We start from the raw sequence: 24918 nt of genomic DNA on the forward strand, positions 1-24918 counted from the left end.
GTGGCCGGTAGGGGTCTGCGCATGCGCAGATGGACCAGTGTGCTACCTTGACAGCTGACTCCTGACCCCAGGGTTTGTTGCAGACAGAGCAGGATCCCGGTGCAGGAGTAAGTGCAGGCGTTATCACTGTTTGTGTTTATGGGATTTCACGTGCACTATTGAGTGCTGGACTAGACCCAGTCTGTGGTGAGTCACTGGTCACCTTAAAAATATTGAAGAGGAAGGAGCGGGGGGGGGGGCAAAGGGATCAGGCAGGACTGGTGCAGAGGTAAAGCTTTCGATGGGGCCCTCTGGGATAGGGAGGCCGTGATCGGGGAGAAGTTTGGTGCAGAGGTAAAGCTTTCTATGGGTTCTTCGGGGTGTGGAGAATCAGGGGGTGATCAGATAGCAGGCAAGGGAGTTACACAGGTAAAGCTAAATCTACGTTCCTCGGAAGTGGTGAGGAGCACGGAGGGATCTCAATCAATCAATCAATCAATCATTAAGGGGTTGGTGAAGCACAGCTACTCTCCTGCAAGGGTCTCAAGGCACTGGGGGGGAGCGCGGGACAACTCCGTTGAGTGCTGGGGTCATCCGAAGATCCAGGTATTGAGGTCCTTCCTGAACAGCAGCAGTATAGGGATTCGCCGGAGGTGATGGGGGAAGGTGTCATCATCCCAGATCACTCAAAGAAAATTTGCCCTTTGGGCAATTTCTAAGAGTTAGGAGGAATTGCAGCACTTTAGATACATATAAAAGTGAATCAGCAATCCTGGCCCAGAACCTGAAAGCTAGAAACTATCCACAGAGGAGCATCACTCTGTCTAAGAAACGTGCCCGTAACAACAATAGAGAAGCACTCCTGGAACATAGAAATGAGCCAAATGTTTCGGCAACACTAACTTGTGTTACCACTTTCACACCTGTTTCCACACAATTGACTCGCGTGTTAAAGAAACACTGGGATATCCTCAATACAGGAACCTTACACCTTGAAACACCACGCTTTGCATATAAGCGTTCTAAAAACATTAAGGATATGCTCATACGCACAAGTCCTAAACCTGAGATTAAGTCCCTACAACGCACACTCTGGCAATTACCACCAGTGAAGGGACACCATCCTTGTGGCACATGTAGTGCTTGTACTTTTACTTCAGTACACAAGACAGTCACACTGAACAGCACTTTTGTTTGGGAATTGAGGACCCACACAAATTGTAACACATCAAACTGCATTTACCTGCTGATCTGCCCCTGCGATCTTTACTATGTGGGGATGACGACACGCCCTATCAAATTGCGCATTTCTGAGCATCGCAGTAGTTTCCGCTGCCACAAAAACAACACCAAACTATATGCTCACTTTTACGAAAAGGGACACTCACCGGACTCAGTGAAATGGCTGATTTTAGAGGGCAGTCCCCTTCTTACAAAACCGAGCCTTTTTGCAAGAGAGCAGCGATGGATACACCGTTTATCCTCTAACACTGGGGGCCTTAACGATGATATCCCTTGGAGCTCGATAAAAACCTGAGCTGTTCCATATTGTAACAGGAATATGACCCTCAAGTTGGCTGAGTCTGCAGTCCTAGTACGAGCCCCCTATTATATAATATCGACATACGTTCCCAAATTTGACAGGTACCACCCACTTTTTGACTCCCGAGGAAGTACATTCATGAACCATACTGAGGGTTCCGAAATTAGACTCCTTTCCACCAGTTTTCCCAGCCACAATGCAGTGACTATATACAAGCTAATTTCTAACCCTCCGTCTTAAGATGGCCGCCAAATTCACATAATTCCCGGGTCTACTGATCGAGATCTCATCCCTATCCATGATGGCCGCCATTTCCTACTACTGCTCCACCCCCGTCCATAGTCACCTGACAATGTTTTTCCTCATTTAAGTCCCATCATTCTGATGCACGAGTCACCTTCCGGACTCGGTGGCGAGGGTAGGTCAATACGGCTGACATGAGCGGCAAGAAATGTAAGTAAATTTAAGCTCTGATTACATTACCGCTATCCTTCTCTGAGACTTGCTTTGCTCTCCTTCCTTCCCCCCCCCCCCTAGAACTTGGGTTAAGAACGCCGGCGCATTTGGGTCATAACTTAACAGCTCGGGGCACTTTTGAAAACATTTTTACTCATTCTAGTCTTTCCGATCGGTCACGCCATCCATCGGTGACCCATCCAATTAACTTACAACATTGTTGAGCTTACGGGACTCACCTCCGGGTATTGCAAATTCGGCCTTACCGATCCTATGATCCTTTACATAGGATAACTATGCAGCTACACGACCTTCAATACTTACTACATATATGAGGGCTCTCTCCACCCAACTGCCTCAGCGTAGGTTAACTCCACAGACGCCAGGTAAAACACTCTACGCATACAACCCCAGAATCATGCTGACCCTTTACATATTGGAGACAATTGCCATATCTCAGAGTATGACTTGTTTTATATCGTTTTTGTTACCTCGATATATTTTCTACCCCATAGGGATATGCTTGCTAATACATTAAACCATAACTGTACTGTCTGTTTCAGTGCCTGTTTTTGATTGTTGTTTTACCTACATCATTATTTGGTTCCATGTACAGTTCTACTTTATGAGAAATTCTAGCTCTATGTAAACCCACCGAGTACTGCTGCTGTCTAAACTTATACCAAATAGGGTAAGTCCTTCCTCAAGTATTTCCTACTGCATTTTTATATAGTCCACTTAGGTGAATAGCCACTTCTAGTTCACCTTTGGGACACATCACCAATGTATTTGTCCAGATGCAATTTTTGCTTTAGGAAAACACCACAGGTTTTACCTTTAGCATGGTTGAAGAGTCACGTTTTTGGCTATTTTCCTGTACTAATGTGTCAACAATGTTCTACTCTAACTGGCATCATTTCCTTTACAGGTAATACCAGACACTGACAGGTATTTTAATAAGAGTCACCAACTGACGTGACAAATTCCAGTTGAGAATACTGTTATTATCTTTATTTTCTTTGTAGATAGTGTTTTTCTGAGGTCCTGAAGAATCGCGAGTACACACACTCATAGCGAGAAACATGTTGACCATTTTTTAGTTCACTCACACATGAGACATTATACTCCGTTGAGTGCCACACTTTCACGTTTTTAATCAGGGAAGGAGGCCCCAAGAATAAAATTGATTCCCAGCTGGCACTCTAAACCCTGTTTTAAACCACTTAGCCACATCTACATCACTTAGGCCCCCTCACCCGCACTTCACCATACGGCAGTCGGATTGAAGATCTCCGACAAAGTGCCCCTTACAAAGGGAGCCCGTCGGGCATTGCACCGCCGGCCCGACGAGGAGCAGCCCATATGATGAAGCATGACACCTGCAAGGGTGTGTGAGGGCATTATTATCCGACAAATGGATTACCAATTCCCAATACAAAGTGGATACAATTGGTTCTAGCCTTCCACCTGACTCTTCTCCCTTCTTTCAATTTTGAGGAACAGCGGAAACTTCCTTTGGAAGGTGTTCCAGGCCTTGGCTGCGAAGTAAGAGAAGGCCTTTCCTCCCTTTCTGGTCTTGTAGATAAGTGGGATGGTGGCAGAGAGAGGTCAGCTGATCGCAGGTGTCTCTTGAGTGCATGGAAGGCAAGGCGGTTGTTTAGGTATGATGGTCCGATGTAGTGGAGGGCCTTGTATGGGTGGGTGAGGAGCTTGAAGGTTATTCTTCGTTCGATGGGGAGCCAGTGGAGATCTCAGAGGTGTTGGGTGATGTGGTTGCGACGTTCTGGACGGTCTGAAGTTTACTTAGTAGTTTCTTGTTGATTCTGGCGTAGAGAGCATTGCCGTAGTCCAGTCTGCTACTGATGAGGGCATGCATGATAGTTTTTCTGGATTCGGATGGGATCCATTTGAATGCTTTCTGGAGTATGCGGAGGGTGTTGAAGCAGGCCGAGGATACAGCGTCAATCTGGCCTTTGATTGTGAGAGATGAGTCTCGTATTATGCCAAGGTTTCGTGCATAGTCTGTCAGAGTGGGAGGGTTTCCAAGGGCGAAGGGCCACCAGCTGTCGTCCCATGCAGATGGGGTGGAGCCAAGGATGGGAACTTCTGTTTTCTCGGAGTTGAGTTTCAGGCAGCTCTTCTTCATGTTTATGTTTAAGTTTATGGGATTTGTAAAGCGCATGACTACCCTTGGACATCTCAGCGCTAGGTGGCGATGGCTTTCATCCCTTCTTGGAATTTGGGCTTGATGATGTTGGGTTCTTTGGTGAGGGAGAGGATGAGCTGGGTGTCGTCAGCATAGGAGACAATTTTGAGCCCGTGTTTTCTGACGATGGTTGCGAGGGGGGGCATGTAGATGTTGAAGAGGGTGGGGCTGAGGGAGGATCCCTGGGGTACTGCACATCTGGTCTCCGGTGTTTCCAAGAGGTAGGGCGGGAGGCTGATAAGGGAAATGGGGGGGGGGGAGGGAGGTACAGAGGTAAAACTGTGTATGGGGTCTTCGGGATGAGGAGGGGCAGGGGATGAACAGGGAGTAGGGGGGGTTGATGTAGAAGTAAAGCTGTGTATGAGGTCCTCAGGGTGAAGAGGAGCAGAGGTTGTTGTTCAGTTAACAGGCAGGGCGGTGCAGAGGTAAAGCTGTGTATGGAGTTCCCTGAGCTGGGAAGGGCAGGGTGTTATCGTGGGAGCAGGCGGACGTGGCGCAGAAGTAAAGCTGTGTATGCGGTCCTCGGGGTGGGAAGGAGTAGGGGGTGATCTGGGGATTAGGCGGGTGGTGCAGAGGAATGGAGTCCTCAGGGGAGTGAAGGAGCAAAGGTAAAACTGTGTATGGGGTCTTCAGGATGAGGAGGGGCAGGGGTAAACAGGGAGTAAGAGGGGTTGGTGCAGAAGTAAAGCTGTGTATCAGGTCCGCAGAAGTGGGGAGGAGCAGGGAGTGATCTGGTAAGCAGGCAGGGTGGTGCAGAGGTAAATCGTGTATGGAGTCCTTGGAGAGAGTGATCTGGGAAGCTAAGCTGTGTATGGGGTCATCAGGGTGGAGAGGAGCAGGGGGTGTGGAGGGAACAGGCGGGGTAGTGCAGAGGTAAAGCTGTGTATGATTCCCCTAGGGTGGGAAGGAGCAGGGGGTGATCAGGGCGCAGGCAGGGTGTTGCAGAGGTAAAGCTGTGTATAGGATCCTCAGGGGTGGGGAAGGGCAGGGGGTGATCGGAGAGCAGGCTGGGGTGGCACAAAGGTAAAGTTGTCTCTGGGCTCCTCTGAAGATACTTGGGAGCAGGCGGAGCTATAAAAGGTGTGTCTGTTGGTGGCTGGAAGGGAGGAGATACAGCTCAGGAGGGTTCTGCACAATGCAGCTTCAGGAGCATGTTTAACTTCAGACAGTTGCAAATCCAGCCACCTGCCGTTAACCAGCCCTGAATGTGTGAATAAATACGGCACTGTGTACCTTTTATGAGCATTTTCTCTTTGTGTTTATTGCTTTTGTTAAGCCTGTTGCAAAGTTCTGATGTACTGTTATATCTGTGAACAGAGGGACAGGAAGTATATGAGTTGCCCAGGATCACACAGTTTATATAACCAAAGTGCTTCAGCACCTCGTCAGGGGTGCTAGTTATACAATTCTATTTCAGGACTGGAGGTTCAGATTATTGTTTCTCTTTCTTTACTGCAAACATAGCAGCCAATGAAAAACCTTTTAACATTACACAAAAACGACATTTCCCATGATATTTTGCATACAGCCACCAATCATGGTCAAGAAGACCATATAAGAGTCATCATCAACATCATAAAAACCTCTTACTTTGATGCTCGCATACATTTTATTGTACCTTGCATAATTGTCCCTGGCTCTCGCGTGCGGGTGAACGAGCTGCCTGCCTTTTTCTTGTCTCGACTTAGGGAGGTCTTTTTTTGTGCACTCGCTTCACGTCGCGGCCACTGCCGCGCTGATGACTCATGCTCTCCCGCTTTCAGGAGCGGTCTAAAATTGCCTTTGTTTGTGTTGCTCTTTCCATCACTCTTCAGAGCGTCTTTTATTATACTGGTCTCTCACGCAACAAGCATCAGTGCCTTTTCTGACATCAGGCCCGGTATTAAAACGGAGCCTTGAGTAGACGGACGTGCATAGCCCAAATGGGCTGGTTTGGGATGTTTTTGGGCTACGTACGATCCTACTAAAATCAGCCATAGTGGTTGTCGACGCTCGGCTTACCGCTACATAACTGAATGCATTTGTGATCCTGGTGCCGGCTTAGCTGCAATAATTAGGCTGTTCTGTAGAGTGAGTGCACTCTCCATTAAATCCTTGGCTCGTGATGTTCTGGACTTCTGGGGCTGCTATAATTTGTGACTACAGCTGGTGCTGAGGAGCTAAGTGCTGGAATAATTGTTGATCCGTGTGCATGTGGGATGGCTCCCTCCTTACTGATAGTTGGTTGGATAGACTTGGCATTTACCCTTCATTTATTTATAAATATCATTAATAATGGAAGATTGGGTTCCCTTTGAGGAGGAGGAGTAAGAGTCCTACTATGAGGAACAACATGGACCCCTTTTGGAAGATTATTTAGTTGACACTGTGGATGCTTCTGTACAGCAGTCGATCAACAGGGCTATTGAGACTGCTGTCCCCATTACAGTGAATTATGCTCTGGCAGCTGCCCTTAAACCTATCACTGTGTAATTAGAGTGTTTTGTGGAACGACATGTCTTTCAAAATCCACCAGCACCAGATCCCCTAGCATGTTCTTCAGAGGCACCCCGTAAAGCTAAAGCCAAGTCTTCAGAGTGGCTTCACGGAGGCGTTATGATGAATCTCCCTCAGGGTGATATGGGTGACAATGGTTATTCAGTCCCCTCGTCTTCCGCAGTTGCACAGTCCATCGCAAAGATAAGAATCATACTGATACGGACACTACTGATATGGATTCTACCCAATCAGATTATGGTGAACCACCTAAGAAGAAAAGGTTGAAGAAATCTGCCTCAGCTAAGTCCCCTGTTCCCGTTCTGAGTACCTCCAATCCTTTTACTTTCAAAGCCCTGGATATAGTCAATCCCCATTCATCTGATTGGGCCCCTGTTCCTGAAGTATCAGAGTACCGTCATGAGAATCTGAGAAAGGGTTTCAATAAGGTGGTGCGTAACCCCTTTCAGGCGGAGTGTCCCAGGTCTGACATACCTGATAAGGTCACTGAGACCCCAGAAGTGAACCAAAGCATGCTAACCTTCTTGAAAAATGTGTGCAAAGGATCCGAAGAAGGGTATTGACCGCGCCTGAAGTGGCTGTCAGAGTAAGTTACTGGACTTGGCTGGGCCTTTGACTAAGATTTTGGAAATTGCCTTTGTGGCTAAGGAGACGGCTACTCCTGTGGATCCTGATATATTAGCTGGCTAGACCAAACGAGCGATATGTTTATTGGGGGACGCAAACTGCGCCGTGTAACTAAATGGTGTAAATCGTTCATGTTTGAATGGACTTAAACCTTACTGAACTCGCTTCGACCGAAGTGGGTGCCTTGGCTGAGGGCAATCTCTTTGGAGATAAATTTGTCAAAGATGTGTCTAAATATGTAGGTAATTTTACGTCACTGGATAAAGCCCAATCCAATGTCAAGAGGGTCTTCCAGGCTGGCCTTGTTAACCAGGCCGGGCGAGGCAGGGGCCACTCGCCAGGCCGTTACTATCATTCAGGTCTCCCCAGAGGTGGATGTGGTCACGGTAGAGGTGATTGGGACTCCACCAGGGGTGGCATCTTCTATCCCACTCGGCAAATATTCCCCAGATGCCACTTCAACCGAGGCAGACATAGAGCTTGATTTCAATCCCAGAGTTCAGCAGGCAAGAATTCTCGATACCTCAGATATGCCTTTGGGGGTCGGGTTCCGTTTTTCCTCGGGTCAGGGATTTAACCTGGAGTTTTATCAGACTCCTCAACAAGAGTTTCCTCCTTGACAGTTACTTTTTCCCAACAAGAGTGCTCTTTTATAGATGCAGAAATAGAAGATCTGCTGCAGTAACATGCGGTGGCTTATTGCGACAATGACGCCCGCGGATTCTGTGGCAACGTCTTCTTGGTTCAGAAACGGGGCAGCGGTCACAGATTGGTGCTGAATTTGAGAGATTTCAATCATTTCATAGTGTACCAAACCTTTCAAGATGGAGGGCATCCATCTGTTAACAGATCTGCTACGTAAAGGGAACTGGATGTTCCGGCTGGATCTCAAGGATGCGTGTCTGACCATTCCCATCTTTCCTCCTCACTGGCAATTTCTTCAATTCCAGTGGAGGAACAGGTGGTTGGAATATTTGGTCCTTCCTTTTGGTCTTTCTTCGGCGCTGTGGTGTTTAACCTGGTGATCATGTTGGTGATAGCCAATCTCAGGGAACAGGGAATACGCATGATAGTGTACTTGGACGATGTTCTCATCATGGCCCAATCACAGCCCTTAGCCAATCTTCATTTACAGATGACAACATCTCTCTTGTAAGATTTGGGTTTCATCATCAATGGAACCAAGTTGATTCTCTTTCCGTCCCAGATGATAGTCTTTCTTGCGTCATCGACTCCCAGCCGGCACAGCTGAAGCTTTCCAAAATAAAATTGCGTGATCTGAAGAAAGAACCGACTTCGGTTCTCTCTCAACAGGTGGTTTCCATACGGGTGATTGCCCATTTGGTGGGCCTGTTGGCTTCTTCAACCCAGAGAGCGGAGGCTCTCAACCAGGGGTCCAGAAACCTCTCTGGTGGTGGCAAATGGCAGGCAGCCATTCAGGAACCACATCGGGCTGGTCGATTTTCAGGGGACATCTCTAAGATGCCTTCTGAGTGCATTTTACATTAAATCCCTCACGGGCATCAGTGTGGGTTTAATGTGCTGAGAAGTTTGCTGCCAAACTTCCCAGTTTTAGTAAAGCCATCATCGAGCTGTGGAGTTCGTAATGACCAACTCCCACCCCATATACTCTTATGGCATTTACCACAGTTACAATGTCTAAGAATGGGCTTAGACACTGTAAGGGTACAGGGCTCATGCCTCTGTACCCTCACCATAGGGCTTGTGCACCCTGCTAGAGGGGTGACTTACCTAGGCCTTAGACAGTGGATTGCAGGCATGGCACACAGGGATGTGTGCCATGTCGATTCTTCACTTTTCTCTGCATCAAAACACTCAACCTGCAGTGGCAGTGTGTGTGTTAAGGTGCAGGGCCTCTAAGGTTGTCATAATAGATGCTGCAACTTTAGAGGCCTTCTCTGGTCACAGTGCCCTTGGTACCCATGGTAGGTTTTACAAAGGGCCTACCTGTGGCCAGGGATGTGCCAATTGTGGATACATAGATACAGTCTTTGGAAAGAACACAGGCTCTGGGAGCCTGATTGGCAGGGGCCCAGGGCACATCAAGTCAGATTGCATCAGATGTCAGGCAAAACGTGTGTATGTGTGGGGGGGGGTAACCATGCAAAAAGGGATACTTTCCTACACTTGGTGTGAATGCTAGCACATATTTTTTTATCCCAGTTCAAATTAGTTGACCCAAGACTGCTGCATACTGCTACTTGCTGCAAAATATATACGTTTACCAGTATATTGAATCTTGGTGAATATACCACAAGACTAGACACCACAAACCATCCAGTCAATTTTTTTCACATGATTAATAGTAATGCTTATTTTGCCAAAAATGGAGCAGAGCAGTACGTTCCAACATTGATTATCCAAGAGCACACAATTTGTCCAAATGGGAAGCTGGGATTTAAACTGTCTCCTGGTTCCACATTTCAAACTAGACCAACTAGTAAAGCTAAAGTGCTGCCCTTCCCTGGGGAATGTCAGGGTTGTGGCCCTCTAGCCCACAGTTAGAGTGTTATTGATTCTGATGGTAAAGCTAAAGTGCTGCCTTTCCCTGGGGAATGTCAGGGTTGTGGCCCTGTAGCCCACAGTTAGAGTGTTATTGATTCTAATGGTAAAGCTAAAGTGCTGCCTTTCCCTGGGGAATGTCAGGGTTGTGGCCCTGTAGCCCACAGTTAGAGTGTTATTGATTCTGATGGTAAAGCTAAAGTGCTGCCCTTCCCTGGGGAATGTCAGGGTTGTGGCCCTGTAGCCCTCAGTTAGAGTGTTATTGATTCTAATGGTAAAGCTAAAGTGCCGCCCTTCTCTGGGGAATGTCAGGGTTGTGGCCCTGTAGTCCACAGTTAGAGTGTTATTGATTCCGATGGTAAAGCTAAAGTGCTGCCCTTCCCTGGAGAATGTCAGGGTTGTGGCCCTGTAGCCCACAGTTAGAGCGTTATTGATTCCGATGGTAAAGCTAAAGTGCTGCCCTTCCCTGGGGAATGTCAGGGTTGTGGCCCTGTAGCCCATAGTTAGAGTGTTATTTATTCTGATGGTAAAGCTAAAGTGCTGCCCTTCCCTGGGGAATGTCAGGGTTGTGGCCCTGTAGCCCATAGTTAGAGCGTTATTGAATCCGATGGTAAAGCTAAAGTGCTGCCCTTCCCTGGGGAATGTCAGGGTTGTGGCCCTGTAGCCCTCAGTTAGAGTGTTATTGATTCTAATGGTAAAGCTAAAGTGCTGCCCTTCCCTGGGGAATGTCAGGGTTGTGGCCCTGTAGCCCACCGTTAGAGTGTTATTGATTCTGATAGTAAAGCTAAAGTGCTGCCCTTCCCTGGGGAATGTCAGGGTTGTGGCCCTGTAGCCCACAGTTAGAGTTTTATGGATTCCGATGGTAAAGCTAAAGTGCTGCCCTTCCCTGGGGACTGTCAGGGTTGTGGCCCTGGCCAGCTTTAGAATGCAGTGTTTGTTTCCAGCATATTTCGATACAGTGGGAAAACCGAGATTACCCCTCGCTAAAACATACCCACTGGACCAGATCCTGTGGCTGTCAGTGGTTACTGGACCGGATCTGTGGTATATACGGATACTTACTATTGGTGTTTCAAAGCTCAAGACTATTTTATTCCATTTGGATACCAGAGTTGTCTCTCAAAAGGTGCAACTAGAAGAGCCAAGACTTACTCCAGTAAGTAGTAAATAGAATGAGTAGTCGCGGCACTCACTAAGCTCAAGCTCCAGATGAGTGAAGTCTTTTTAGTGACTGATTTACGAGAGAGTAATTTAGAATTAAAAACACCCAAAAATGAGCTGCATGACAACTAGACACCCGCTACGAAACAGACATTTTCTGATGTCTCAGCGCATTCTAAGTGTCAACGCCTACTCACTGTGACTGCAGACTCGCAAAGTGTTGTTACCTCATAATGGAATTGTGGCCATTGAATGCAGAGGTTTAGCTGTGTTGTGTAACCCACTCTTACCGTGAGGTTTTTAGGGGCCCAAGCTACACTCTCCTCTGCAGTGTTATGGGGAGGAAGAGGCAGAGATGGGGAGTCTAGGAATTCAGGGAACAGCGGCTGGTTGCCCTAGGGTGATCTGGGGCCTACTCCTGCCCTCTGTGCTTTGAGGACCCTGGTCACCCTCTCCCATGCAGTGCTATGGGGAGGGATGGAGACTCTTACAATTTAGGGGCCAGAGGTTGACTGATCTGGGGTTCGCTCCTGCCCTCAGTGCTTTGAGCACCTTCACTTGCCTGCTTCACTAAACTGTTCTTGAAGCTTTGCCTACTCTCATTGCTGTGGGGCCCTGGTCAGGAAAGTCTTAAGGATTTTGGGGGCTCTGGACCAATCATAATGCGCCCCTCCCCCCTCTCAGAACAGCTTTTATTTTTCATTTTCGTTCCATTTTGACTCATCGTGCCACAAGAACTTAAAAAAAGCTTTTATTTAATTTTAGTACAATTGCCAATCTGATATCTTCATAGCAGTCCCCCCCCCCCATTTTGCTATACAACTCCACCCCCCAATACAGAGAGTCCTTGACTACAATCCAGCCACAGCATGTGATAGACAAATCCCATAATACCAATCGTGAGTCCTGTGGCTCCAGGGCGCATATTTCCCCCTCCAGCCCATTCATTGTCCGATAAGGCGTCATCCATCCCTTTCCATGATCCCCATACTTTAGTTAATTTGTTCGGGCAACCACATGCAAGATATATTTGATCCTCCACCCTCCTGCACCGGTTCATATTAGACTCCCATGGCTTCCCCGTTGGGGTCCCCCTTACTGCCCCATACCTGTATCACATGTCTCCGTGGCAACATCAGGGCTACATTGCAAAATAAGAGCATATACCGTGAGTGCCTGTTCTTCCCAGATCCCCAGCAGTACTACCTTGGCATTCAATTCTAATGTTTCTCCCAGGACCTGAGAAATCTTTTTTTAATTTTTTTTATAAAAAACTTTTATTGTTTTCATAAAGCAACAATAAGTCACATGGCAGTCCATGGCGAGCCCCATTCCATGATAAATACAATTAGCAGCAAAGACATTTGCTTACCGGGTCCAGCATATACTAAAATAAGAGACATAAAGCATTTTGTCCACATATTCAGTCTGACTTGGTTCCCATCTCCGCAGCCCAAACCAATTAGCCAAAACTTTCTTATGTTTAGCAGGACATCCCCTGGCCTCATACACAGGCTTCTCCTGTTGTGCACACCAGTCTACACCACGCCTCCGCAATGCAAGCGTTGGTGCCCTGGGGGCTTTCCAGCACGCAGGAATATCCCTCTTAGCCACCATAAGAGCAGCACCCGGCAAAGTCCTATCTACACTGGTAACCCCCCACGCCCTCATCCACCCCTAGCAGGATCAATAAGGAGAAGAGTTCCAAAGTCAGACCCAACTCGTCCGAAAGCCCAGCCACCACCACCTCCCAGTAACTTGTTATGATCAGCCATGATGATACTATATGAAATAAATCCGCTGGTGTGTGGGAACAGCAGGAGCAAGCAGGGGTGGCCATAAGGCCCACTCGAAACAGCCTGACAGGAGTAAGATAGGCGCAGTGTAGGTAGTATGTTTGCACTAAACGGAGTCTGGAGATTGTGGCAGTCCTTGGAGCCATTAGTGCATCGTGCCAATCCTCATCCTCTATAGACCCCATCCACTCCTCCCATCGGCTCTAAGGGCATCCAATAACCCAGGGGTGTTAAGGAAGGACTAGATGTCAGTTAATCTGGGAGCCCGCCACCCCCCTTTGTCAAGAGCTCCCATCATAATCTTAGCTTCCTTGCGATTGAATTTTGGGATGGACATATATGAAGGGATGTGTGTTTGCAATGCGTGGTATAGCTGCAGGGAATATGGAATTGTGTTAGAGTATAGGTCTGCTGGAGCTCTTGGAAGAAAGCCATATGTGAACCCGTCCAAACATCCCACAGGAGTGTGATGCCTATGTTTTCCCAGCTAGCAAATCCCTCCAAAGTTGCCACCTCCCCAACCATGTACCATGCCATAGTGGGTGTGTTGCGTGAGTTTCTTTCACCATCCTGTATGTTTCTGGGCAGGCCACCACCTGGTAAGCACCAGACGGGTCACTTCCAGCATCGTAGTAGGTATGGTGGAACCATAGAGTAACACCATAATGCAGGAGAAGCCCAGCACAGCAAGTTCACGCCTACAGGCCAGGTCTAATCAACCCCTGGTAGCCAATCATTGAGGACTAGTTGATGCATGGATAAGTAATACATATATAGATTGGCCATACCAAGCTCTCCCTCATAAGGAGCATGCTGACAGGTGGAAAATGAGAAGCGGGCTCTACTATTATACAATAGAAAGGAGAGTCCATCTTTGTAAACCAGTGACGAGGGACATGTTGAGGAAAATTCTGAAGAAGGTATAAAAATCTGGGCAAGACCAGTATTTTATAGAGGGTAATCCTCCCCATAAATTTCAGCTGCAGTGTTTGCCACTTCTTCTTGAGGTCTGTTTTCATCCTGCGGGTAAGGGGGGTGATGTTTAGGGACCAGGGCAACCCGGGGCTGAGAGCCACTTGGATACCCAGGTCCCGAAAGCTGAGGCTACGGATTGGGATATTAGTACGCCAGTCAACACAGTCTTGCGTGGGTGTTAACGGTACTAACACCGATTTGTTTGGGTTAACAACCAATCTGGAGGCCTCTGCAAAGAACTGTAAAAGTCAAAGACAGCAAGGGCCGCTGTCCACTGGGTCCTAGAGGTATAACACAACATCATCGGCATAAAGTGCAATGCGGTCCTCATGGCCTGAATCCCATGCGCAGCCCTGAATGTGGGTGTCACATCGTATGAGTCTCACTAGGGTCTCTATAGCTAACGGAAAAAGAAGGGGGGACAGGGGGTGACCCTATCTGGTCCCACGGCAGATGGTAAATTCTGCAGAAACTGTCCCAGTAACCTTCACTCAGGCTGTTGGATTAGAGTAAAGAACCCGTACCTGGCTGTAAAAGCGAGGTCCAAACTAGCCACCTCCAGTATCCGAGTCAAGTAACTTCAGTCTACTTTATCAAAAGCCTTCTCAGAATCTATAAGGAGCAAGGACAATGGGACTGAGAGAAAGTGACGGTGGTTCAGAGCCACATGCAGGCAATGCAAACAGTGTCTGGGACTCCTGCTGGGCATAAAACCACATTGGTCCGGGTGAATCAGAGACCATATAGCTCGCCACAACCAGATGGCCAGTATAGTTGCAAAGCTTTTGACTACTCCATTAATAAGTAAAATAGACCGATAAGCGATACAGGAGGAGGATGGCAGGCACGTCTTTGGTATGAACACATTGGTGGCCTGGTCGAGCTCCTTAGGAAAGGAGCTCGTTCGGGCTCCCTCGTTATAGAGAGCCCACGGATGAGTGACAAGGATATCCTTATGCTTAGCTTGAATCTCTATAGGGTAACCATCCGGGCCAGGAGCCTTGCCGCTTGCCATTGCTGAGATTGCATCCCAATCTCTTCTAATGTGATGGATTGATTCCGCATTGGAAAGTCTAGGTAGCGGTATCTCATCAAGGAGAGGAGTGGCGTTTTTGGCATCGGAGTGCGGGACAGCTGCGTATGATGCAGCGTAGTAGTCCACAAATACCTGGGAAATAGCAAGGGAGGAGCAGTGCATTCACCCTTGGTTATCCTCGACCTCTGGAATAACTAGGCTGTCCGGAATCGGTTAAAACCGATTGTGACCGACAGTACCCTACCGGCTGAAAATGAGCTGACCCGGTTTAAACCGACCAGCACTGATTTTGCGGGTGTGAAATCTAGACTCCGGAGCAGCTGAGAACCCGAGTGCCCACCGCCCTCCTCCTTCAGGGGCCCTGGGAGAGACTCGATTGGACCAGCCCGATTTCCCCGTGTGCACCCTCCCATCTCCTTGCCAACAAAAATAAACACAGGCCAGCCTTGCCTGCAGCGGAGATTCTGGCAATCTGAGGTGTAAGCATGCTACCCTTGGCGTCATCAGGCTCCGTAAATCAGCAGCAGTTCTTCTCCAGTCCAGTAAAATGATATGTATGACACATCTGGATTTGGCGCCACCTCTTGGTCCCCGCCCACTATGTAATTATATCTCCATCCTCTGACTCCTTTTGGAAGGACGGGCACTGGGACTCCTCGGAGGGGCTGGGCCCGGTCAGCCAATCAGAAGTTACAGCAGCCCTACCCTGGCCCTCCCTTCCAAGCAGTTTAAAGGCCAGTGTCTAGTTCTTTCCGCACCTCCTGAGCATCGCTGCGGCATCCATTCCGAGACGCAAGATAGCTCAGCGGGTTAGTCAATCGATGCTGAAATCTGCCTGAAGTGTGGTGGGGCTGACTTGTCTGTCCATCGTTTGGAGGTTAGTAAAAGCAGAACCATTGCTTTCGTTATGAGTGATGCACATTAGTTAGTACGATATAAACACACAACACTGTAGAAGTAAATACTGGCTGTACCAAAATATTTTGTAGGTTTTGCAGTCTCACCACCAGGCAATCAGCAGGCAGCGCAGGGTTGTAAAGCAGCTCAGTGAGCTAGTACACCTGCCGCGTTGATGTGAGCTCGAGCCCCATTGACTTAAATCTCTACTGGGATCAAGTAGATGAGTCAGACGCATTTAATTTTTGTTAGCTGTTAGCCCAATACTAGACTGTGAGGGGTTTAAAATTCGACAGTACAATTCTTTATTTCCAGATGTACTTTTGTTGAAAGCTTTATTACTTTTGAAAGACGGTTCTTACGTTTGGCTCCTTGCGCTGTATGCAGGCGTGCAACGCCTATTGTGCTAAAAGGGCTTCAGCCCCACCCCCCCGTCGTATGTGTCAGCCCGGGTGGGACAGCTTCCCCGGTCACACACACAGCCGCACCAGAGCACTTTACAGGTCTTTAAAAGACCATATACTTGTTAAGGAGGCTTTGTTGTGTTTTCATGCCTTCTGAGAGCCCCTGCATCTCCACTCTGCCGATAGCTTTAAAAATTATCCGCCCCCAAATCTTTTCTTAGACCCCCTCTTACCCCCCCACCCCGAAATTTGGTTCTAGTTGCACCTCTGGCTATATATAATAATTGCTTGTTGTGTGTTTCTGTACCGTATTTCTTTTTTGGGCCAGTTTTATATGCGCGAACTTGACCCCGAGGCTTTAGAGTGCTTTCCACGAGTACCAGTTACATTACAGACAGGACAGATTCATTTTGTGTAGGCACAGTGAGATTAACTGATTTGCCCAGAATCACAGGATGTTGAGCCACTGCCGTGACTCAAACCCTGTTCCCCAGTCCAGTTTCAAAGTCGGCAACTCTGGCCGTTACAGTTTCTTGATGCTCACAATGAAAACGATGTTGATGTAAACACACAAGGACTTCCTTACAGAGAGGAACAGGCAGACTTCTTGACATGTCTGTGCAACTGGAGTCCCGGTGTTCTCCGTCCACAGACTGGCTCGTGAATATCTTTGCCCTAGTCCCACAGGGTTTTCAAGTCACCCTTCCCGACACACTTAATATGATGCCTACTTTTTTTTTTTTTAACATAATTTATTGTTTTTTTTTGCAGCAGAGCATAGTTATCACAGTACATCAGTATACTCTCTAAGATGCCGTAAGTGCATTATGGATACCATACATTATTGTCTATTCCGCGTTGATAGTGCGTTCCTAGCTTGTATTTACAGTTTAGACTGAATAAGGGGACAATGATATCTTGCCCCATCTATGGCATTGATGCTGTTGGTGTCATTATTGTCCGGTAGCGGATACGAACAGACAGGCGTATATCTGCACTTTGGCTGTATGCATGGATATTATTTACTGGAAAGGAATAGATGAAGAAAAAACATGTCCCCACGCCCTCCCCCCCACCCTCAACCCTGCAGTCCCATCTACCTCTACAGAGACTGAAATACTCCATCAACAGTATTGGGTTTCCTTGTACAAAGCATGCAGTGACATTCGTTCTCGTAACATACGTTGCAACAACCGGGGAATGTGCGCCCTGTCACATGGACAACCGTGCGGTTACAAGAGTTTAATTATTTCATCCACCAATTCAAGGGCTTCTAACATAACGTCCCATTCTAATGCTATTGGGGTCTTGTGTAGGCCTCTGAGCTCCTCCCTGCGCAGTGCAGCACTCTCCGCACTACTCCAGCGCAGCATCTCACTATGCCAGATAGATATTGTGGGGGGTTTCCGCGACTTCCATCGCATAGTGATGGCTCGTATCGTCAGAATGAGCGCCAGGTCTATAAATCTGTACTGCACCTTGTGTTTAGATACCTTCTTGTGTACGCCCAATAAGCACTCCTCCACGGTGTTTTGGATGGCACGGTGCGTGATCCCCCCCGATTACGTGCCTAACGGTGTCCCAGAACCCTTGTATGTTCGGGCAGGTCCATAACATATGCAGCAGGTCTGCCCCCTCCAGTGAACATCTCGGACAGCAGTGCTGCGTCTGCGGGAACATCCTATCTAGTTTGTGAGGAGTAAGATATGCCCGATGAAGAACCATGGTCTGGATAAATTTGAACTTCGCATTTCTCAAGGCTTTTTTAGGGTGTTCAAGAGCGCACACCCACTCTCTATCATCTAAGTCGCGATTAATGTCCTCATTCCACTTAGCATGCAGCGAGTCTAGAGTGATCATTGTATGAGAGTGCAGACCAATGTATAGCCATTTTATAAGGTGTCTGCCCCTGCCCATATAATAAAGCATCTTGACCAGGTCGTGTGTGGGGGGTTCCTGTCTCTCCAGCATGCAATAAATATAAGTGTGCAGGGGCTCCTGTTTTGTTAATAAAGGTATCGTGGTCCAACAGCATCCCATCCCCAAATAGATCAGCCACTGTGCTAATCCCTACGTCCAGCCAGGGTGTGAGTCTATGTTTTGTGAGCCGGCCATCCGTCAGTGGTATGCCCAGCAATGGAATGTTACCTGCGTAAGCAGGGGGCGCATGTGCATATTGTAGCACCACCTTCCAGCACTGTAGCGGGATTCTATTGCCAGGCAGTAACAAGGTGTGTAAGGTGCCTCAGTCTATGTGCGCCTTTGTGTATCCTATTTCCTGCAGATTACGTCCCGCTGTCCAATATGATAACCACTGTAGTAGTACGAGCGCAGGTCAGGAACTCCCAGGCCCCTCCTCTACACGTGTCTAGCTGTAATTTCTTAAGAATAATGCGTCTTCTGCCTGGGCCCCAGATAAGGTCAATGTTGGAGGGAGGACCACCGGGGCGTCGGGGGGACTACTCCGGGGCACCTTCCTACCGCAAAGTTATAGCCGAGCGCCGCTGAGAAGCCCCCTAGGGGAGGTCCTTCTCCTATGATCGTACTAGGCCCAGTAACACCACCACACAGGACTCCGTATTAGTTGCTTATCTTGGTTCTTTATCAATGGTAGCACATTCAATATTTACAGTGGGATCGAGTGATCCAGTAAGAGTCTCAATGTCCTTTGAGGGATAGGGTAGCGGGACAGTCTTAGTACCAGCCAGGTACGGGAAGGCTCTGCGCCAGACCTTGAGTGCTGGTCTCAGAGCGGCTCGGACGTGGGGAGCCGCGACGGCGTCAGCAGGGCTCGGGTGGTAGGTCCGCTTCGGTCGAGCCGCGAAGAGGTCAGCTGGGCTCTGATGGTACGTTTCAACAAGGTCGGGCCGCGACAGCGTCAGCAGGGCCCCAAAGGTTCGTGAAGGTCTTTAAGCACGGTGGAGCCGCGACGTCGTCAGCAGGGCTCAGAGTGTAGTTTCAGGAAGAGTCTTTCTCCATAGGGTCAGCCGCGATCCGATCAGCAGGGCTCTTGACTCCGGGATACAACTGTCGTCTTGTTGCCGGGTCGCCCCAGATATAGGTCTGGAGCCCTTTGATGTCCGGACCCTTGCGCCCAGGAGGGCGGAGAGGCCGGGTAGGGCGCGGCCAGACGCCCAGCAGGAGAGGCGCCAGACCCCAGAGAGCTGTGGGGCGATCGCACCTGGGTGTGGAAGGACGGATGGGGGTCCCATCGTTACTGCCCTCCGCCGGGAGTGGGAAGGCTCACGTGGTATCCCCCGGGCCAGGGGTTGGCGCCTCGATGTCGGGCCTCGCTGGGACCGAGGCCGGGTGGAGCGGGGTCACGTAGGTGGTTACGTAGAGTCACGTACAATCCAAAATGGAGCAGCCCCGAGGTGCATGGGACCTCGTGCGGCTTAGCGAGGGGGAACAGGACCACGCCACAAGGCCGGCTCCAACACGCGTCCCCCCCAGCTGAAGGCAGGGAGAGTCACCCATCTCCTTGGGGGTTCTCCTCGCTGAGGCGGAAGAATCTGGACAGGCCGTCAGCATTGGCGTGGTCGTTGCCGGGCCGGTGTTCCACTGTGAAGTCCATCCCTTGCAGCGAGATGGACCATCGCAACAACTTGGGGTTCTCGCCCCGCATTTGCATGAGCCACCGCAAGGGCCGGTGGTCGGTCTGGACCCTGAAGTGGGTGCCGAAGAGGTAGGGCCGGAGCTTCTTGAGAGCCCATACCACAGCGAAGGCCTCCCGCTCAATGGTGCTCCACCTCTGTTCTCGTGGCAGTAGTCGGCAGCTGATAAAGGCCACAGGTCGGTCGAGGCCCTCAGCGTCCATCTGGGAGAGGACCGCCCCGACCCCGTACTCCGAGGCATCGGTCTGAACCACAAATTCCTTGCTGCAGTCAGGGGCCTGTAGCACAGGGCCAGCACACATGGCCGCCTTGAGGGCTTCAAAAGCGGTCTGACAGCGGGGCGTCCAGTGCACTTTAGGGGTTCTGAATATATCAAAATACTGCAGATCCTCATTTCACAGTACTCTTAGCACAAAAGCCGATTTTGGGAAGCACTGACTATAATGTGGGGAGTGAAATGTGCAATTTCACTAACCCCAGGACATATTAAACCTTTTTTCTTGGAAGTGAGCTCCGTAAGGGGGCCCACAATGCTGCCATAATCCTTAATAAATCGCCAGTAGTAGCCTGTGAGGCCTAAGAAGGCCCGGACAGCGGTTTGGGTTGCGGGGGGCTCCCACGCCTGGATGGCATCGACCTTTAACTGGAGGGGCGCCACCTGGCCACTCCCCACCTGGTGGCCCAGATAGGTCACAGATCCTTGACCGATCTGGCACTTGCTGGCCTTAATTGTGAGCCCGGCCCTTTTGAGAGCGGCCAGGACTTCTCCGAGGTGTCCTAGGTGCGCAGCCCAATGGTCGCTGAAGACTGCAATGTCGTCGAGGTAAGCCGCGCTGAAGGCTTCTAGCCCGGCCAGGACCTTGTTCACCAGCCTCTGAAAGGTCGCTGGGGCGTTCTTCATACCGAAGGGCATCACCCGAAAGTGGTAGTGCCCGTCGGGGGTGGAAAAGGCGGATCGTTCCTGGGCGCCAGGAGTGAGCTTGATCTGCCAGTACCCAGCGGTGAGATCAAAGGTGCTTAGGTAGCGGGCGGCCCCTAAGCGATCGATCAGCTCGTCTGCTCGTGGCAGGGTGTGGGCATCGGTCTTGGTGACTGCGTTCAGGCCCCGGTAGTCTACACAAAGTCTGAGTTCCGGGGAAGTGCCGGGGGCGGCGGCCTTCGGCACCAAGACCACCGGGCTGGCCCACGGGCTGTCTGAGGGCTCGATGACTCCGAGGGCGAGCATCTTGGCGACCTCGGTCTGTATGCAGGCTCGGACTCGGTCAGGTACTCTGTAGGCGCGGTGTCGCACAGGGGGGCTGTCCCCGGTATCCACGTCGTGGACGCACCAGGGGGTCACCCCAGGCGTGAGCGAGAAGAGGGCAGCGAAGGGTTGCAGCAGCTTCCGGCAGTCATGGCGCTGTTCTGGTGTCAGGGTGGCGGAGAGGTGGACGCCCTCCAAGGAGCCGTCTTGGCCCGAGGACCCCAGGAGGTCTGGTAGGGGCTCGGAGTCGCTTTCGCCCCCATCGTCAGTAGCCAGCAGCAGGCTTAGTTCAGTCCGGGCAAAGTGGGGCTTGAGCCGGTTGGCGTGTAGGACCCGGAGGGGGTTCCTCGGGGACTCCATGTTGACCAGGTAGGTGACGGGGCTCTTCCTCTCAACCACCTTGAAGGGCCCGGTCCACTTGTTCTGCAGGGCGCAGGAGTCCACGGGTGACATGACCCAGACTTGATGGCCCGGCTCGAACTCGATGGTCGAGGCATTCTCGTCATACCAGCGCTTCATGTCTTCTTGGCTGGCTTCGAGGTTGGCTTCTGCCAGGGCCCGGAACTTCCGAGTCTGGTTCCGCAGGGTCAGGAGGTACCGGTAGACGTCGGGGGGGGGGCATCTTGGACGTTCGCCTCCCAGCCCTCCTTGACCAGGCTGAGGGGCCCTCGTACGGGGTGCCCATACAATAGTTCGAAGGGGCTGAAGCCCAGGGATTTCTGTGGTACCTCTCGATAGGCGAACAGGAGGCAGGGCAGCAGGACATCCCACCTCCTCCTCAGGGGCTCTTCCAGGCCCTTGATCATTCCCTTCAGGGTTCTGTTGAACCGCTCGACCAGTCCGTTCCCCTGGGGGTGGTAAGGGGTGGTGAATTTGTAGGTGACCCCACATTGTTGCCAGAGGGATCTCATGTACTTTGAAATAAAGTTCGTACCCCTGTCGCTCACCACTTCTCGGGGGAACCTCACCCTGGAGAAGATGCCCATCAGGGCCCGGCCCACCACTGGAGCTGTCAAGTGCGGAGTGGGATGGCCTCGGGGTATCGGGTGGCGTGGTCGACCAGTACCAGGATGAAGCGGTGTCCCAGGGCGGTTCGGGGGTCGAGGGGCCCCACGATGTCGATCCCCACTCGTTCGAACGGGGTGTGGACGGCTGGGAATGGTTGGAGGGGGGCTTTAACTCGACCCCCAGTCATTCCGCTCGCCTGGCAGGTCGGGCAGGACCGGCAGTGATGGTCCACGTCTCTCCGCATTCGGGGCCAATAGAAATGGGTCACTAGGCGGCTGTAAGTCTTGTCCCGCCCGGGGTGTCCGGCGAGGGGCACGTCATGCGCCAGGTTCAGGAGGAACCCTCGGAATTGGAGGGGAACCACCAACACCCGGCCGGCTCCCAGTTCGGCGACTTTCTGCTCGCTATACAATAAGTCATTGTCCCAATAGACCCAGTGGGTTCCCGTGGGGTCCCCCGAGGCCTGGGCGGCCGCTTGCTGTCGGGCCCCCTCGAGGGACGGGCAGGCCTTCTGCTTTTGCTGGAATTGTTCGCGGGTGGGGCCCCCGTCGTGGTGCCACTGGGCCAGCTCGGGGATCTCGCTGAGGGAGGCGGCCTCGTCGGGAGAAAGTTCGGATGGCCCGGCCTCATCGTCAGGTTCCTCTGGGCCGGAAGATGGTGGTAGTTCTGGGCCCGTAGGCTTGTCGGGGGCCGCGGCAGCGGCTGGTTGGGCGGTCATGGACCGGGTGGTGGCGCAGGCCCACTCGGGCAGCCCTAGCATCCCCAGATGCTCTCGGCGCTCCACCTGGGCCCAGGGAGAGCTCTCTAGGTCATTCCCCAGGAGGCAGTCCACTGGGGCGTCGTCGCGGACAGTCACTTTTAGGGTGCCGGACACTCCTCCCTACTCGAAGGGGATCCTGGCCATCCGGCACATGCTTTCGGTGTTGTCCGCGGTCCGGACTGGGCATAGGACATGTGGCAGGATTTGTTCGGGGGTCACTAGGTGGCAGCGGACAGCGGTCACACTGGCCCCAGTGTCCCGGAGGGCTTCGGCCCGTCGTCCATTGATGGTGACCCACTGCTGGTACTTCTGGGTGTTGCTTGGGATGGGAGCTCGGGGCACCATTTCTCGGGAGCCCAGGCATACGAGCGACATGGCAGCTGGTTCCCACTCGGGGGACCCGTCGTCGCGGTTTTCCTCCTCGTCCTCTCCTTCCCCCAGGGCTGCGGCAGCTATTTGTCGGGGAGGGGGCCCAGCGGTCCCGTTCCGTCGGTTCACGGGGCAGGCCGGGTCGCTCGCATAGTGGCCGGTCTGCTGGCAGCCGAAGCAGGTCACCGTTGGTCGGGGTCCAGGCCGGGCGATGGGGGTCCCCCTTCGGCCCAGGGTCGGGGACGTGTGGTTGGCGGCTTGGCCTCGTGGCGGGCTTCTGGGCGGCCCGGCCGGGAATTCTCGACTGCGGTGGGACCCCCCTCCTCCGCCCCGCTGACGAAGAGGTCCCGTGGTACTCCGTTGGTAGTCCCCCACGGGGTTCCGGGGGACCCGGGTGTTGACCCATCGGTCGGCTTCGGCGGCGAGCTTCCGGGGCTCGGTCAGCTTACTGTCCAGGAGGTGTTGCCTTAGTTCAACGAAGCAGTTGTTGGCGAGGTGCTCCCAGACAATGAGGTCGAACAGTTCATTGTACGAGGTGACCTTGCTCCCTTTTATCCACCCTTCAAAGGCCCGGCTGAAGAAGTCCACGTATTCGACCCATGTGGTACCGGGGAGCTTCGTGCAGTCCCGGAAGCGCTGCCGGTACATCTCAGCTGATAGTCCGTAGCGGGTGAGTAGGGCTTCTTTCATGTGGTCGTATGAGGTCATCACCGCGTCGGGGAGTTGCAGCAGGGTATCACAGCCCTCGCTGAGGAACCTCCCCCATAGGCCGGCACCCCAATCCTTCCGGGGTACCCGATGGGAGGTCATGGCTACCTCGTAGGCTCGGAACCACTGCTGGATGTCGTCGTTTTTGTAGTATTCCTTGACGACATCCTTGGGGATATGAACCTTTGGCTCGGTCAGTGGCAGGGCGTCCCGGGCCCCGGGGGTGCTGGTCTCCCCCGTTTTGGATTTCAGTTCGAGTTCCTTGAGGCTCCTCTCGTGTTCGAGGGTTAGCCGTCTCTATTCTAGTTCCCGATGCTGTTTCTTTTCTTCGATTTCCTCCTGCAGCCGTAGTTGCTCCAAGGCTATTTTCTTCTCCGCCAGTAGGAGCTCACCGTCCAGCCGGAGTCGTGCGAGGTCCATTTCGTGTGTCCGGACCCTCTCCCATTCTCGCATTTCTTCGTGGGACAGGCTGGCTTCCGGGATGCTTCGCCCCCCATCTGTTGGGGTTATGGTCGGTGGCAGGTTTCCGTCCCGGGCCGAGGTCCCTTCGGTTCGGGGTGGAGGGGCCTCGGCTTCTGCTCAGGCTTTCAGGGTTTTCTGCATTTCCTCCTTGGTGCCCAATCCTGTGGTTGGGATCCCTTTGTCCTTGCAGAATTGTTTTAGTTCTTTGTGGGTGTATTCTTCCAGCTTTTCCAGCTGGAAGGTTGTGGCCACGGTTGCTTCTTGGCTGTCCATGGTTCCCTTTTTAGGTCTCGCCTGGCGAACGCAGCGCGAAGCGCTGCTGTCGCCAGCGAGATCTATTGTTGCTGACTTGCCTCGGAAGGGGGACAGGAGATGGGCACGCGCAGGCTCTTAGCGGATTTGAATTGGTGTACGCGCTTACAGCCACGCGGCGTGCACATCTCCTGTCCCCCTTCCGACCACATGTCAGCCCTGTTGGAGCGGCCCGCTGCAAGACGGGGCCGCTCAGAATGCCAAAAAGACGCTGTGCCTCGATCAGGCACCAACAATAGCCCACACGGAGCCCCCCAGCCCTTCTTCACTCACCGGGCTGCTCCTCTGGGGGGGGCTCCTCCTCGCGGCTGCAGCACTTCTCTTGCGGGGCTTCCCTGCACTC

General features: G+C 51.5%; 1 long non-coding RNA gene across 2 annotated transcripts in view; it reads left to right on the forward strand.

Moving 5' to 3' along the window:
* Positions 1-23: 23 nt before the first annotated feature.
* LOC146822456 (uncharacterized) overlaps positions 24-24918 on the forward strand; it is an 80837-nt gene continuing 55942 nt past the window's right edge. For both annotated transcript variants that reach the window (XR_014963308.1, XR_014963309.1), the window contains exon 1: positions 24-107. This is a non-coding gene — a long non-coding RNA (uncharacterized LOC146822456). The remainder of the gene's footprint in view (positions 108-24918) is intronic.

Source organism: Triturus cristatus, chromosome 6 (genome assembly GCF_964204655.1).
Source record: "Triturus cristatus chromosome 6, aTriCri1.1, whole genome shotgun sequence".
Classification (NCBI taxonomy): domain Eukaryota; kingdom Metazoa; phylum Chordata; class Amphibia; order Caudata; family Salamandridae; genus Triturus; species Triturus cristatus.